General features: G+C 47.7%; 12 non-coding genes across 12 annotated transcripts; all 12 read right to left on the bottom strand.

Moving 5' to 3' along the window:
* Positions 1-1,441: 1,441 nt before the first annotated feature.
* Positions 1,442-1,632, bottom strand: LOC121310697. Its single transcript, XR_005948913.1, has one exon. It is a non-coding gene; the product is annotated as a U2 spliceosomal RNA (small nuclear RNA).
* Positions 1,633-1,818: 186 nt separating this feature from the next.
* On the bottom strand, positions 1,819-1,936 carry LOC121310703. The gene has a single exon (XR_005948919.1). It is a non-coding gene; the product is annotated as a U5 spliceosomal RNA (small nuclear RNA).
* Positions 1,937-2,367: 431 nt separating this feature from the next.
* Positions 2,368-2,560, bottom strand: LOC121310707. The gene has a single exon (XR_005948923.1). It is a non-coding gene; the product is annotated as a U2 spliceosomal RNA (small nuclear RNA).
* A 189-nt stretch (positions 2,561-2,749) lies between these two features.
* Positions 2,750-2,867, bottom strand: LOC121310702. The gene has a single exon (XR_005948918.1). It is a non-coding gene; the product is annotated as a U5 spliceosomal RNA (small nuclear RNA).
* Positions 2,868-3,349: 482 nt separating this feature from the next.
* On the bottom strand, positions 3,350-3,542 carry LOC121310706. Its single transcript, XR_005948922.1, has one exon. It is a non-coding gene; the product is annotated as a U2 spliceosomal RNA (small nuclear RNA).
* Positions 3,543-3,722: 180 nt separating this feature from the next.
* On the bottom strand, positions 3,723-3,840 carry LOC121310701. Its single transcript, XR_005948917.1, has one exon. It is a non-coding gene; the product is annotated as a U5 spliceosomal RNA (small nuclear RNA).
* Positions 3,841-4,276: 436 nt separating this feature from the next.
* On the bottom strand, positions 4,277-4,469 carry LOC121310705. The gene has a single exon (XR_005948921.1). It is a non-coding gene; the product is annotated as a U2 spliceosomal RNA (small nuclear RNA).
* A 189-nt stretch (positions 4,470-4,658) lies between these two features.
* On the bottom strand, positions 4,659-4,776 carry LOC121310700. Its single transcript, XR_005948916.1, has one exon. It is a non-coding gene; the product is annotated as a U5 spliceosomal RNA (small nuclear RNA).
* A 433-nt stretch (positions 4,777-5,209) lies between these two features.
* LOC121310704 lies at positions 5,210-5,402 on the bottom strand. The gene has a single exon (XR_005948920.1). It is a non-coding gene; the product is annotated as a U2 spliceosomal RNA (small nuclear RNA).
* Positions 5,403-5,581: 179 nt separating this feature from the next.
* Positions 5,582-5,699, bottom strand: LOC121310699. The gene has a single exon (XR_005948915.1). It is a non-coding gene; the product is annotated as a U5 spliceosomal RNA (small nuclear RNA).
* Positions 5,700-6,120: 421 nt separating this feature from the next.
* Positions 6,121-6,313, bottom strand: LOC121310696. Its single transcript, XR_005948912.1, has one exon. It is a non-coding gene; the product is annotated as a U2 spliceosomal RNA (small nuclear RNA).
* A 193-nt stretch (positions 6,314-6,506) lies between these two features.
* On the bottom strand, positions 6,507-6,624 carry LOC121310698. The gene has a single exon (XR_005948914.1). It is a non-coding gene; the product is annotated as a U5 spliceosomal RNA (small nuclear RNA).
* Between the last annotated feature and the right edge of the window lie 4,547 nt (positions 6,625-11,171).

Raw genomic sequence — 11,171 nt, 5'->3', positions numbered from 1 at the left:
TGGATCAATATTTCCTTCACCCTGACAGTTCTGAATGTAGCATATAGTTTCGCCCAACAGTACAACGTCTGGAGACATTTTACATTGATCCATAAAGATGCATCACTGTAGCTGTGGTGCTTATTGTATCGTGAAGCTCTCCTACTAGATTTCTAATGAGCTGTCATTGAATGTTGCAAAAAGTTCAAACTTGTACAGCTCTGTGAATAATACCATGAGTCAGTCAGCACTGTAGACTGACCGGGTGCCTGCGGGTCTGACTGTAAGCTTCCAGAGCTGTGTGGTCCTCCATCGCTGTAGCTCTGAGGTGGCTGCATGGTGGGTCTGTAGAGTCGAAAGTAGTGGACAGCTGAGGGCACACGTTTCGGAGGACGCGTGTGTCGTCTTCGTCTCTCCCGAGTCAGTGCGGGGGTGGCAGCGGTGGGCCAGGTAGAAATAAATTATTTAGACATTCTAAATTGGGTACAAAAATAAAAAATAATAAAAACAGCAAAACAGCTGCCCTATAGTCAAAACTAATGCAAAACAGAAAAAAAAGTATAGCATGAGTAGGATTGCTGCCAGGAGCTCCGGAGTGTCGATATCCATTGCCTACAGCTTGGAGATCAAATGGGGAAACCTGTATGCACTGATCAGCTGATTTCAGCACCTCGGACAGCTCCTTTACAGCTTACAGAGTCACATACGTTCAGTATTAAACACGGTCAAAGGGAAAACACAACTTATGCTTGCTTTCTGGGTCTTTCTGGGTCTGAGAAACCCAAAGGCTACACTGAGCTTTCTTAAATAGACAACTGACCATGTTGCAGCCTCTGTGTGTGCAGTGTGATGCACTGAATGAGGCTGCCAGGCAGTCTATCAAATAGACAAATCAATCTTAAGACATTTTCACACATGAAGCACACTTTTTATAAAAGTCCTTAGGCCTCTCTGCAGCTATAAAATATTTTTTTGAGAAACAATATGGATAAAGACAAGTTTTTTGCTTTTCCTCTTAACAGGCTGATGATCACGACTGTTTGCCTGTGATGGTCGTTAAGAGTCACTGAATATGTTTTAAGTCAAGTGTGATGAGTGACCTGACTAATTAAGATCTAATTGTGTTGCTTTACTAATCATTATATATGTGCGCACATTTAAAGTCTAAAATACAAGATTGGAGTTATGAAAGCTTTAAACGATTAATCTAATTCATTTATATTCTTAATATATATTATAAATCACAGAACAGTTTTTGCAAAAAATCCTATACCTCTTATTGTGCTTAGAACTGTCATATTGCATATAGAATTCTCATTATCTAAAACCATAGTAACTTACTGAAGCTATGTGTGGGTTTAATTTTAGTTGCTGTGATTTCTAATAAGTAAATACATCATGTGAAGTGTGTCTGTAATAGAGTAAGATATGTTATTTATCTAGCTCCAAATGCATGAGATGCATCTCTTATACCACAAGAGACAGCATTCACATGGCACATTATCTTATAGTATAACATGCATGCTAAAATGACATTTATATAATTAATGTTATAATTAAATAATGTTCATCATCCTATGGGGGACGTATCAGATATTAAACTGATAAGAACAGATACTACACTTGATCTGAGCCAAGAGGCCGAGAAGCGATGCCCACAATGGTTTTGGCCAAACGCCCCGGGCGCGGCCGCCCGCCGCAGCAGTCGTGGTACTTGCTTCTCGGGCGGGCGGAGGGAGGAAGAGGAAGGAGGAAGGAAGGAAGGAAGGAAAGGTGCCGGGCTCCAACGGGGGCGACCGCCCTTTCTGTGCTCGTTCTGCTTTTAAACTCCAGGTGGAGCCCCTCCCTGAGGGGAAGGGCTGTCCAAAAATTGGATCGAACTCGTAAATGCTCCTCTCCACGGAAATCTTTAGTAAAAGGCGAAAGGTTCATTCGAGCTGTAGAGAAGCCGGAGCGTGCCTTTGCTGGTGGCCGAGCCCTTCCGGCCGGCCCAAAGGCACTCCCCTCTACCAAGCGGCAGCAAGGCCACGCAAAACAAAAAAAGGGAACTCTTCCCAAAACGCATCTGCCGTTCCGCCCCGGCGAAAGGGCGCTTTGCTGCTGCTGCTGCTGCTACACTGGCCTGCTGCGTGTGTTAGGCCTGCCTGAATATGAAATATGAAAAAAAAAAAAAAAAAAAAAAAAAAAAAAGAACGAAAAGAGCGGGAAAACGGCGCGTCCCAGGAAAGGGGAGGGTGGGGAGGGAGGGAGGGTTAGGGTGGGGCTCTCTCTCTCTCTCTCTCTCTCTCTCTCTCCTCTCTCTCTCTCTCTCTCTCTCTCTCTCTCTCTCTCTCTCTCTCTCTCTCTCTCTCTCTCTCGCTCTCTCTCTCTCTCTTTTGACCTTTCTGAGAAATGGGCACCGTTCCCGGAGGTACTGCAATACCGGGTCGATGCGTGGAGTGGACGGAGCAAGCCCCGCTTCCATCTCCCGCTTCCAAAAATCCATTTAATATAGACGGTCCCCCTATGGGGGACGTATCAGATATTAAACTGATAAGAACAGATACTACACTTGATCTGAGCCAAGAGGCCGAGAAGCGATGCCCACAATGGTTTTGGCCAAACGCCCCGGGCGCGGCCGCCCGCCGCAGCAGTCGTGGTACTTGCTTCTCGGGCGGGCGGAGGGAGGGAGGGAGGGGAAGGAAGAGGAAGGAAGGAAGGAAAGGTGCCGGGCTCCAACGGGGGCGACCGCCCTTTCTGTGCTCGTTCTGCTTTTAAACTCCAGGTGGAGCCCCTCCCTGAGGGGAAGGGCTGTCCAAAAATTGGATCGAACTCGTAAATGCTCCTCTCCACGGAAATCTTTAGTAAAAGGCGAAAGGTTCATTCGAGCTGTAGAGAAGCCGGAGCGTGCCTTTGCTGGTGGCCGAGCCCTTCCGGCCGGCCCAAAGGCACTCCCCTCTACCAAGCGGCAGCAAGGCCACGCAAAACAAAAACAGGGAACTCCTCCCAAAACGCATCTGCCGTTCCGCCCCGGCGAAAGGGCGCTTTGCTGCTGCTGCTGCTGCTACACTGGCCTGCTGCGTGTGTTAGGCCTGCCTGAATATGAAATATGAAAAAAAAAAAAAAAAAAAAAAAAAAAAAAAAAAAAAAAAAAAAAAAAAAAAAAAAAAAAAAAAAAAAACAAAAAAAAAAAAAAAAAAAAGGAAAACGGCGCGTCCCAGGAAAGGGGAGGGGGGGAGGGGGAGGTGGGGAGGGTGGGGGGTCTCTCTCTCTCTCTCTCTCTCTCTCTCTCTCTCTCTCTCTCTCTCTCTCTCTCTCTCTCTCTCTCTCTCTCTCTCTCTCTCTCTCTCTCTCTCTCTCTCTCTCTCTCTCTCTCTTTTGACCTTTCTGAGAAATGGGCACCGTTCCCGGAGGTACTGCAATACCGGGTCGATGCGTGGAGTGGACGGAGCAAGCCCCGCTTCCATCTCCCGCTTCCAAAAATCCATTTAATATAGACGGTCCCCCTATGGGGGACGTATCAGATATTAAACTGATAAGAACAGATACTACACTTGATCTGAGCCAAGAGGCCGAGAAGCGATGCCCACAATGGTTTTGGCCAAACGCCCCGGGCGCGGCCGCCCGCCGCAGCAGTCGTGGTACTTGCTTCTCGGGCGGGCGGAGGGAGGAAGGAGGAAGGAAGGAAGGAAGGAAAGGTGCCGGGCTCCAACGGGGGCGACCGCCCTTTCTGTGCTCGTTCTGCTTTTAAACTCCAGGTGGAGCCCCTCCCTGAGGGGAAGGGCTGTCCAAAAATTGGATCGAACTCGTAAATGCTCCTCTCCACGGAAATCTTTAGTAAAAGGCGAAAGGTTCATTCGAGCTGTAGAGAAGCCGGAGCGTGCCTTTGCTGGTGGCCGAGCCCTTCCGGCCGGCCCAAAGGCCCTCCCCTCTGCCAAGCGGCAGCGAGGCCACGCACGCAAAACAAAAACAGGGAACTCCTCCCAAAACGCATCTGCCGTTCCGCCCCGGCGAAAGGGCGCTTTGCTGCTGCTGCTACACTGGCCTGCTGCGTGTGTTAGGCCTGCCTGAATATGAAATATGAAAAAAAAAAAAAAAAAAAAAAAAAAAAAAAAAAAAAAAAAACGAAAAGAGCGGGAAAACGGCGCGTCCCAGGAAAGGGGAGGTGGGGAGGGAGGGAGGGTTAGGGTGGGGCTCTCTCTCTCTCTCTCTCTCTCTCTCGCTCTCTCTCTCTCTCTCTCTCTCTCTCTCTCTCGCTCTCTCTCTCTCTCTCTCTCTCTCTCTCTCTCTCTCTCTCTCTCTCTTTTGACCTTTCTGAGAAATGGGCACCGTTCCCGGAGGTACTGCAATACCGGGTCGATGCGTGGAGTGGACGGAGCAAGCCCCGCTTCCATCTCCCGCTTCCAAAAATCCATTTAATATAGACGGTCCCCCTATGGGGGACGTATCAGATATTAAACTGATAAGAACAGATACTACACTTGATCTGAGCCAAGAGGCCGAGAAGCGATGCCCACAATGGTTTTGGCCAAACGCCCCGGGCGCGGCCGCCCGCCGCAGCAGTCGTGGTACTTGCTTCTCGGGCGGGCGGAGGGAGGAAGGAAGGAAGGAAGGAAGGAAGGAAGGAAGGAAAGGTGCCGGGCTCCAACGGGGGCGACCGCCCTTTCTGTGCTCGTTCTGCTTTTAAACTCCAGGTGGAGCCCCTCCCTGAGGGGAAGGGCTGTCCAAAAATTGGATCGAACTCGTAAATGCTCCTCTCCACGGAAATCTTTAGTAAAAGGCGAAAGGTTCATTCGAGCTGTAGAGAAGCCGGAGCGTGCCTTTGCTGGTGGCCGAGCCCTTCCGGCCGGCCCAAAGGCACTCCCCTCTGCCAAGCGGCAGCGAGGCCACGCACGCAAAACAAAAACAGGGAACTCCTCCCAAAACGCATCTGCCGTTCCGCCCCGGCGAAAGGGCGCTTTGCTGCTGCTGCTGCTGCTACACTGGCCTGCTGCGTGTGTTAGGCCTGCCTGAATATGAAATATGAAAAAAAAAAAAAAAAAAAAAAAAAAAAAAAAAAAAAAAAAGAGCGGGAAAACGGCGCGTCCCAGGAAAGGGGAGGTGGGGAGGGAGGGAGGGTTAGGGTGGGGCTCTCTCTCTCTCTCTCTCTCTCTCTCTCTCTCTCTCTCTCTCTCTCTCTCTCTCTCTCTCTCTCTCTCTCTCTCTCTCTCTCTCTCTCTCTCTCTCTCTCTCTTCTTTTTGACCTTTCTGAGAAATGGGCACCGTTCCCGGAGGTACTGCAATACCGGGTCGATGCGTGGAGTGGACGGAGCAAGCCCCGCTTCCATCTCCCGCTTCCAAAAATCCATTTAATATAGACGGTCCCCCTATGGGGGACGTATCAGATATTAAACTGATAAGAACAGATACTACACTTGATCTGAGCCAAGAGGCCGAGAAGCGATGCCCACAATGGTTTTGGCCAAACGCCCCGGGCGCGGCCGCCCGCCGCAGCAGTCGTGGTACTTGCTTCTCGGGCGGGCGCATGGGGGGGATGGAAGGAAAGAATGAAGTAAGGGGGCCGGGCTCCAACGGGGGCGACCGCCCTTTCTGTGCTCGTTCTGCTTTTAAACTCCAGGTGGAGCCCCTCCCTGAGGGGAAGGGCTGTCCAAAAATTGGATCGAACTCGTAAATGCTCCTCTCCACGGAAATCTTTAGTAAAAGGCGAAAGGTTCATTCGAGCTGTAGAGAAGCCGGAGCGTGCCTTTGCTGGTGGCCGAGCCCTTCCGGCCGGCCCAAAGGCACTCCCCTCTACCAAGCGGCAGCAAGGCCACGCAAAACAAAAACAGGGAACTCCTCCCAAAACGCATCTGCCGTTCCGCCCCGGCGAAAGGGCGCTTTGCTGCTGCTGCTACACTGGCCTGCTGCGTGTGTTAGGCCTGCCTGAATATGAAATATGAAAAAAAAAAAAAAAAAAAAAAAAAAAAACGAAAAGAGCGGGAAAACGGCGCGTCCCAGGAAAGGGGAGGTGGGGAGGGAGGGAGGGTTAGGGTGGGGCTCTCTCTCTCTCTCTCTCTCTCTCTCTCTCTCTCTCTCTCTCTCTCTCTCTCTCTCTCTCTCTCTCTCTCTCTCTCTCTCTCTCTCTCTCTCTCTCTCTCTCTCTCTCTCTTTTGACCTTTCTGAGAAATGGGCACCGTTCCCGGAGGTACTGCAATACCGGGTCGATGCGTGGAGTGGACGGAGCAAGCCCCGCTTCCATCTCCCGCTTCCAAAAATCCATTTAATATAGACGGTCCCCCTATGGGGGACGTATCAGATATTAAACTGATAAGAACAGATACTACACTTGATCTGAGCCAAGAGGCCGAGAAGCGATGCCCACAATGGTTTTGGCCAAACGCCCCGGGCGCGGCCGCCCGCCGCAGCAGTCGTGGTACTTGCTTCTCGGGCGGGCGGAGGGAGGGGAGGAAGGAAGGAAGGAAGGAAGGAGGAAGGAAGGAAAGGTGCCGGGCTCCAACGGGGGCGACCGCCCTTTCTGTGCTCGTTCTGCTTTTAAACTCCAGGTGGAGCCCCTCCCTGAGGGGAAGGGCTGTCCAAAAATTGGATCGAACTCGTAAATGCTCCTCTCCACGGAAATCTTTAGTAAAAGGCGAAAGGTTCATTCGAGCTGTAGAGAAGCCGGAGCGTGCCTTTGCTGGTGGCCGAGCCCTTCCGGCCGGCCCAAAGGCCCTCCCCTCTGCCAAGCGGCAGCGAGGCCACGCACGCAAAACAAAAACAGGGAACTCCTCCCAAAACGCATCTGCCGTTCCGCCCCGGCGAAAGGGCGCTTTGCTGCTGCTGCTACACTGGCCTGCTGCGTGTGTTAGGCCTGCCTGAATATGAAATATGAAAAAAAAAAAAAAAAAAAAAAAAAAAAAAAAAAAGAAAAAAAAAACGGCGCGTCCCAGGAAAGGGGAGGTGGGGAGGGGGGAGGGGGGTGGGTCTCTCTCTCTCTCTCTCTCTCTCTCTCTCTCTCTCTCGCTCTCTCTCGCTCTCTCTCTCTCTCTCTCTCTCTCTCTCGCTCTCTCTCTCTCTCTCTCTCTCTCTCTCTTTTGACCTTTCTGAGAAATGTGTTACTATTCCTCCCTTCATTCTCTGCTTCCATGCCATCAACTCTGCAAACTCCCTCCCACAGAAATGCTCCATGAGGAAGTCATCCTTTTCTTCACAACTCAAACAAATCAAACTTCGGGTTTCTGGCCCTTTCCATCTGCTCCTCCTCCTCCCCCTCTTCCATACTGTCGGCCCAGCTTGGCCTGGCTGTTGCTCCAATAGAGGTGTAGCTCAGACGAATGATCCTTTTAAATCCCAGGGTAAAACAGGAACAGCTCGGAGAGAAAATGAACAGTAATCCAGAGTGGATATGAAGACTTCAAAGTTAACTGTAGCATTGAGTCCGCTTTTTGATATAAACTTCTTTCATAAGTGTCCTCATTATTCAAAAGTGGTAGCTTAGAAAATCCTTTTCAAACACACACGCGCACACACACACACTCGCACACGCACACACACACTCTGAGTCTGCAATCAGTTTGATGTACTAAATACAGAAAAATACATTGTGGACAGACAATAAACACACCAAATTATAGTAAAGAAAACGCTAGTTCTGCAAATTTAAAACCCGCTAATACACAAGGGAATGTGTATTACGACTCAAAGATATACTGCACACAGATCCAAACAAACTACCACGGTATAATCGGGGCGGCAACAGTTAAGGAGAAGGTATAAAGATATCTCTTTCAAAGTTAAAAAGAACAGTTTTCTTTTTGTTTTAAAAAGACACATCCAAAATATCTCCCACGATCTGAGAAGCACGGGGGTTACTGTACCAAACCACTGTAACACAGAGCGGACCAAACTATTCAACACGAAGCACTTAACGCGATCGCGCGGACCAAACTATTCAACACGAAGCGCTTAACATGATCACACGGACCAAACTATTCAACATGAAGCGCTTAACATGATCACACGGACCAAACTATTCAATACGAAGCGCTTAACATGATCACATGGACCAAACTATGCAATACGAAGCGCTTAACGTGATCACACGGACGAAACTGTTCAACACGAAGCGCTTAACAGGATCACGCGGACCAAACCATTCAACACGAAGCGCTTAACAGGATCACGCGGACCAAACCATTCAACACGAAGCGCTTAACAGGATCACGCGGGCCAAACCATTCAACACGAAGCGCTTAACAGGATCACCCGGACCAAACTATTCAACACGAAGCGCTTAACAGGATCACCCGGACCAAACTATTCAACACGAAGCGCTTAACAGGATCACCCGGACCAAACTATTCAACACGAAGCGCTTAACAGGATCACCCGGACCAAACTATTCAACACGAAGCGCTTAACAGGATCACGCGGACCAAACCATTCAACACGAAGCGCTTAACAGGATCACGCGGGCCAAACCATTCAACACGAAGCGCTTAACAGGATCACGCGGACCAAACCATTCAACACGAAGCGCTTAACAGGATCACCCGGACCAAACTATTCAACACGAAGCGCTTAACAGGATCACGCGGACCAAACTATTCAACACGAAGCGCTTAACAGGATCACGCGGACCAAACTATTCAACACGAAGCGCTTAACAGGATCACGCGGACCAAACTATTCAACACGAAGCGCTTAACAGGATCACGCGGACCAAACTATTCAACACGAAGCGCTTAACAGGATCACGCGGACCAAACTATTCAACACGAAGCGCTTAACAGGATCACGCGGACCAAACCATTCAACACGAAGCGCTTAACAGGATCACCCGGACCAAACCATTCAACACGAAGCGCTTAACAGGATCACGCGGACCAAACCATTCAACACGAAGCGCTTAACAGGATCACGCGGACCAAACCATTCAACACGAAGCGCTTAACAGGATCACGCGGACCAAACCATTCAACACGAAGCGCTTAACAGGATCACGCGGACCAAACTATTCAACACGAAGCGCTTAACAGGATCACGCGGACCAAACCATTCAACACGAAGCGCTTAACAGGATCACGCGGACCAAACCATTCAACACGAAGCGCTTAACAGGATCACGCGGACCAAACCATTCAACACGAAGCGCTTAACAGGATCACCCGGGCCAAACCATTCAACACGAAGCGCTTAACAGGATCACGCGGACCAAACCATTCAACACGAAGCGCTTAACAGGATCACCCGGACCAAACCATTCAACACGAAGCGCTTAACAGGATCACGCGGACCAAACCATTCAACACGAAGCGCTTAACAGGATCACCCGGACCAAACCATTCAACACGAAGCGCTTAACAGGATCACGCGGACCAAACTATTCAACACGAAGCGCTTAACAGGATCACGCGGACCAAACCATTCAACACGAAGCGCTTAACAGGATCACCCGGACCAAACCATTCAACACGAAGCGCTTAACAGGATCACGCGGACCAAACCATTCAACACGAAGCGCTTAACAGGATCACGCGGACCAAACCATTCAACACGAAGCGCTTAACAGGATCACCCGGACCAAACCATTCAACACGAAGCGCTTAACAGGATCACCCGGACCAAACCATTCAACACGAAGCGCTTAACAGGATCACCCGGACCAAACCATTCAACACGAAGCGCTTAACACGATCACCGAGCGCCCGGGCCAATTTCCAGCGCATGAAAGTAACGCAGTTTAAACAATCTCACCAAACGCAGTTCACAGACCTGCTCTCAGCTCACAATCTCCAAAACCCCGGCAGCGCTCCGGTTTGGTTCCCCTGACTTGTTTTCACTCACCTGGCCCAATTAGGAGTTGCTATGGAGACCCAAACGTTTTCCGGAGGTTTAAAGCAGACGTACCACATTATCAACGTTTTAAAAGTAAAATTAATAATTTACACAATACAATCAACAAAATAAATAGAAAAAAAAAAATACACGCAAAAGAAAATTAAATAATAAATCGCAATGCACACCCGTCACGTAACCCTATATATTTGTTTCTATTTCTTGAGTTCCTGTTAATTTAACAGTGAGTGTGTTAAGGGTTTGCTAGTGAAGTATTAGTACCTGCTGTTAAAAAAAGACAGTGTTCTTTTCACACAGGTAAGAGTTTTTTTTTTTTGTTTTTCCAAATCGCGCCATTTGTTAATAACGTCTAATTTTTAAAACGAGACTGACGCCATTTTGTGCCTTCGTCTCGTAACAGTCGGACACTTGCTCGGCAAGGAGATAAAAAAAATAATATACATACATATTTGTATATTTTAATTTAATAGTGAGCGCTGAAAGAGTATAAGCGATCCGATACGCATACATATATATATATATTTCTATATAATATATATATATATATAGAGAGAGAGAGAGAGAGAGAGAGAGAGAGAGAGAGAGAGTATCATGTGTTTTAAGTATAGTGACATCTGCTTACGATTTCTTTCCATTGAACCAGAAAAAAAAAAAAACCTAACATTATGTATTCCACAACTATAAAAAAAAAAAAAAAAAAAAATCTCATTATAAAAGTCTTTAATCCTACATTTGAACTTTATAAACAAGAATATATTAGGTAAAAAGAACCACAATATAAATTCTAACAGGTATTATATCTTCTGTGTTTTTAATTAGATCGGTAATTAATTATTTGTTAGAATTTTGTCCCCTCACAAGACGCATTAACTGAACAAGTAATGGTGTAATAAAAATGAATTTATCACTTGAACCAGCGCGGAATTAGTAAGATTTAATATGTAAACGAATCTGCCTATTCTTAATGCAAAGCGCTTGTCTGAAAAAAAAAAAATTAAAAATAAATGACAACCACATTGCATTCACAAACGCAGATTCCTTTACATTTTAAATCCAAACCCGTCAAAATGACTACCGGGGCGATTCTAGTGTTAAACATCCATGCCATGGTAATAATTAACCTAACCGCTAGAAAACAGAGGGCTAAGCTTCCGTTTTGTTAGTGCATAAAGTTACTGAAAAGAGGGAACAGTGTGATGTTAAAAATTAGTCAACTTGTCGCTTTTGTGAAAGTACTGCGGTATATAGTGGAATTGATAATATAAATGTTTAAGCCTGCCTCTTTATTCCTAATGTTTTGCCCAACATTACAGTGTTATTAATTACTGTTTTTATATATGTGGTCGTTCACCACGCATTGCATTGTAAATTTAACAATA

The sequence above is a fragment of the Polyodon spathula genome, unplaced genomic scaffold (genome assembly GCF_017654505.1).
Source record: "Polyodon spathula isolate WHYD16114869_AA unplaced genomic scaffold, ASM1765450v1 scaffolds_2354, whole genome shotgun sequence".
In the NCBI taxonomy this organism is placed as follows: domain Eukaryota; kingdom Metazoa; phylum Chordata; class Actinopteri; order Acipenseriformes; family Polyodontidae; genus Polyodon; species Polyodon spathula.
This window is presented reverse-complemented; position numbering and strand designations above follow the sequence as displayed.